The sequence below is a fragment of the Citrus clementina genome, unplaced genomic scaffold (genome assembly GCF_000493195.1).
Source record: "Citrus clementina cultivar Clemenules unplaced genomic scaffold, Citrus_clementina_v1.0 scaffold_4, whole genome shotgun sequence".
Lineage (NCBI taxonomy): Eukaryota > Viridiplantae > Streptophyta > Magnoliopsida > Sapindales > Rutaceae > Citrus > Citrus x clementina.
In genome coordinates, this window is record NW_006262274.1 from 13,177,219 (window position 1) to 13,182,099 (window position 4,881).

The window sequence follows — 4,881 nt, forward strand, 5'->3', positions numbered from 1 at the left end:
ACTTCAGTTCTAACAACTTCTTTCATATTAGGATTTAACCGACGTTGCATTTCCCTAGTAGGTTTAGCATTTTCATCAAGGTGAATGTAATGCATGCAGTCTACTGGGTTTATACCTTTGATGTTTACTATGGTCCATCCTAATGCTCCTTTGTGCTCTTTTAAAACATCTAACAACTTACCTTTTTGTTCGTCATTTAGGGATGATGAGATGATTACCGATAGAATACTTTCTTCTCCAAAAAATGCATATTTCAAAGTGTGGGGTAATAGTTTGGGCTCGAGTTTCGGTGGTGATTCTGATGATGGGATGAGTTTCTTTTCTGATAGTGCTAGTTTTTCAACTCTTAACTTCCATTTATTAGTGTCCATGGATGGTGCTGAGTCAAATAGGGCGTTGACTTCATCGACCGATCTGTCAATATCAAAATTAAAACCAAAGTGAGTTAAACATGTTTGTAAAAGATCATCACTAAGGTTTGAAAGAAAAGTGTCATCAACTATTGTTTCTATTAAATCCACATCAACAATTCCATCATCTGCATTGTGAGGTTGTTTGACAATGTTGAAGATGTTCAGTTCCCTAGTCATATTGCCGAAGGACAACTGCATATTTCCAGTCCTGCATTAAATGTGAGCATCCACAGTTGCCAAGAAAGGTCGGCCTAGAATAATGGGGATGTGCTTCCTTGAATCCTGTATTGGTTGAGTGTCAATTACAATGAAATCAACAGGAAAATAAAACTTGTCTACCTGGATAAGCACGTCCTCCACAATACCACGAGGTATTTTCATGGACCGATCTGCAAGCTGTAACACCATTGGAGTTGGGTGTAATTCTCCAAGTCCAAGTTTCAAAAATACTGAGTAAGGCAAAAGATTTACACTAGCTCCTAAATCCAACAAAGCATTCTCAATTGTGTGGTTCCCTATGCTACATGAGATAGTGGGGGAGTCTGGGTCTTTGCATTTTATAGGAATTTTATGTTAAAGTATAGAACTAACGTTTTCTGTTAAAAATGTCTTCTTTTGAACATGAATGTTTCTCTTTTTAGTACAAAGGTCTTTAAGAAACTTGGCATAAGATGGAACTTGTTTTATAGCATCAAGTAAAGGGATGTTAACACTTACCTGTTTGAAGATTTCAAGAATCTCACCAGTGGATTTTTCCTTCTTTCCTTTAGCTAACCTTTGAGGAAATGGAGCTTTGGGAACATATTCTTGCGGGTTGGTTTCTTCTTTCTCCTCCGGTGATGAGTCCTCAACACTCACAGGTTCAATTTGATTTTCTTTTGTCACCGTCATCTCCACTTTGTTGTCGACTTCTTTTCCTTTTCGCAAGGTTATGACTGCTTTGACCTCTCCATGCTGCTGTGGTGAACTGGTACTTGCTTCATGTACTCCTTTAGGATTAGGCACTGGTTGATTTGGAAATTTGCCTTTCTCAACAGTCATTGCCAAGGTCTGAACTGAAGAAGCAAGCTGTCCCACCATCTTTTCGAGGCTTGAAACTGATTGGGCTTGTGAGTTGAAGTCTGCTCTCAACTCATTTCATAGTCCATCAATGGTGCGGTTCTGTTGCTCAATCGTAGAGTGAGTAACATTCTTGAAATTCTGGAATGCATCCTCCCATGGTCTGGGTTGAGAGTAGTTGTGGTTCTGATTGTATGGTCTAAATGGTGGCTGAGAGGCTTGAGGATTTTGAGGAATTGGTGGAGCTAGAGCTGCTAGTCCGTTCTGTTAGAATCCTTGAGACCATGAAAAATTGAGTTATAATTCGATGGTTTCCTCATTACACCTATGGCATTGGCTTGATCTGAGTATGAGTCATGGTCATGTGGCTCTGTTGATTTAGAAATCGATAACGATGCTATTTGTCGAGCGAGACCTTCAACCATCTCCTTGACTTATTTGATTCCCGAAGTTGACTCGCCAATGTGAACCTCATTCACTCCCTTAATTCTTCTAGTATTCCTGAGTGATCGACTCCGTTGTTGGGAATTATCCGCTTGTCGCTGGAAGAATTCCCAAATCTCTGATGCACTTTTTGACATTAGCTCTCCTCCACTTGTTGCCATTAGCCATTCTTGCACATTCAGCAATAATCTCTCCAAAATGTATTGGCATTGGTGCCATTTCTCGTACCCATGATGTGGACACTTCAAGAGTAGCCCATTGAATCTCTCCCATGTTTCGAAAAACTGCTCGTCTTCTCTCTATGTAAACTCTGAAATTTCCCTGCGAATAGCATTGGTTTTATGCACTGGGAAATATTTATTCAAAAATTTAGTTACCATGTGTTCCCATGATGTAATGCTATTAGCAGGCAAAGTATTTAACCATGAACGAGCTCTATCCTTTAAAGAAAATGGGAATAATCTGAGTTTAACATCATCGTTTGAAAAATTCTCATATTTAAATGTTTGACAAATAGCATGAAAATCATTCAAATGATTATATGGGTCCTCATTTTCTAAGCCATAGAATGTGGGGAGACAATTTAGCACATTAGGTTTTAGTTCAAAGCTCCTAGCAGCTACATTTGGGTATCTTATACATGATGTGCTCAAATTAGCTAAAGGACTAAAATAGTCCTTAAATGGCCTCTCCTGTGGTGCTTGTAAATCCATTCCAAATTTATTTTTAATGTGCTTGTGTGTGCGAAGTATTTTTTCTAGTTCAAGGTCTATAGGTTCAAGATTAGGTAATAATGACCTACGACCATGCATGCAAAACAAATAAAATAAAAATAAAGATGGGAACAAAACAAATAAAAATAAAGAAGAGGGAGAAAGTACGATACTAACCTTATCACGTTGTTACAAGCTTTCTATATAAAAAAAACTTAAAAAAATACATGAAATAAATTAACTAAAAATAAATTAATAAGATAAACCAAAAAAAAATTTACAAAGAAAAATAAATTGAAAATTAAATTACAGAATTTTAAAGAAGAGAAAAAGAAAAGAAATACTAACCTTTAAATGTAGATTCACTTTTTTTTTCTCCCCAGCAACGACGCTAAAAACTTGTTGTGCAAATTTTATTGAATTCGCAAGTGCACGAATCTATTGTAGAATAGATTAATGGTGACGAGTGTCGATCCCACGAGGAGGTGGATTTTAATTATGTGTAGAATTAATTTTGTAAATGGGTGGTTGGATTTGTGGTGAAAATGATTTGGATTATCCTAAAATTAGAATTGAAATGGCGAAAATAAATTCTAAAATTGGAATTGAAATGGTGAGAATAAATTGAAGAGAAATCTATTGAAATGACGTACTTGGGTATCTGGATCCGTATCAACATGCATCATGGGCTAAATAATCCTTATTAATGACAATTAAATTATGAGGGGGGAATCCACACCTCATGAACCACGCTCTAATCAATATGGTTCTAAGGGCTTATCGTGCCAAATAATAATAACATTGTACTAGGGGGCCGGTGAAATTAAGGCGGTACTAGACAAGATTAGTATTATTTATCGACGAGAAGTCAAAACATCCACAAAAATTAGTGGGGAAAAAAATAAATTTACCAAATAAAGCCTATGACACATGTTGAGACTTCACCTTCAACCCAAGCTTGAAAGAAAATTAGCCACTCATAATTGAATTAGGGGCAAAATGAAAATTTATTAAAATACATAGAAAATATAAGATGGAGAAGGAATTACAGAAAATGGAGTCCAAAAATGGATTCAGATCTATCAAATTAGGGGGGGAGGCCCCCTTTTTATAGATACATTGAGTAAATCGTGGCCATCGGATTAAAAACAGTTTGGACGCTCAGGATTGCGCCACGTCATCAGTCAACAGTACGCGGTTTGACCACATGGGTGAACAGTAACATGGTTTGACCCAGTTTTGAACAGTAACGCGGTTTGGTTGAAAATAATCCTGTGTAATGCATGTATCGTACGCGCAAGTTTTGGTCCACTAATATGCTGCCACGTCACCATCAACAGTTCATAAGAATTTTAGACCAACAGGATCATGACACCTCATCAGTCAATGCCACATCATCGGTCAGTGCCACGTCATCGATCCGTCTGTGTAAACAATGTCGTGAACAGTAACGTAGATAGTACCGTACATGTGAATAGTGCCATTTTTCCTTTTATGCTCCTCCTAAGGTTTTCGACCGTCCTGAGTTCAAAAGTGATGTCCGTTTTGCCGTTTGATCTCTCGTTTATTGTGAAATGACTATATGCCCCTAAAATACACAAAATACTTAATTAAAATAAAACACACATAATTAAATTACAAGAACCTTAAATACATAAAAGTAAGGGTTGTTAGTAAGACGTGGAATGTAAAATGACGATTTTCTCCTTTATAAATATACATTTTCTAACACTCAACAGTGCTCAAGTTAGCTAAAGGACTAAAATAGTCCTTAAATGGCCTCTCCTGTGGTGCTTGTAAATCCATTCCAAATTTATTTTTAACGTGCTTGTGTGTGCGAGGTGTTTTTTCTAGTTCAAGGTCTATAGGTTCAAGATTAGGTAATAATGACCTACGACCATGCATACAAAACAAATAAAATAAAAATAAAGATGGGAACAAAACAAATAAAAATAAAAAAGAGGGAGAAATTACGATACTAACCTTATTGCGCTATTACAACCTTAATATAAAAACACACTAAAAAAAATACGTGAAAATAAATTAACTAAAAATAAATTAATAAAAAAATTACAAAGAAAAATAACTTAAAAATTAAATTGCAGAATTGTAAAGAATAGAGAAAGAAAAGAAATTATTACCTCTAAATGCAGATTCACTTTTTTTTCTTTTTTTTAATAAGAAAAAAATACAAGAAAACAAATAAAAGAAATTATTCACAAAAATTAATTCTACAAATTAAAATAACTTAC

The 4,881-nt window shown here is 35.6% G+C and overlaps 1 non-coding gene across 1 annotated transcript; it reads left to right on the forward strand.

The window, feature by feature from the left end:
* Positions 1-2,141: 2,141 nt before the first annotated feature.
* Positions 2,142-2,245, forward strand: LOC112099383. The gene has a single exon (XR_002906187.1). It is a non-coding gene; the product is annotated as a small nucleolar RNA R71 (small nucleolar RNA).
* Positions 2,246-4,881: the final 2,636 nt, after the last annotated feature.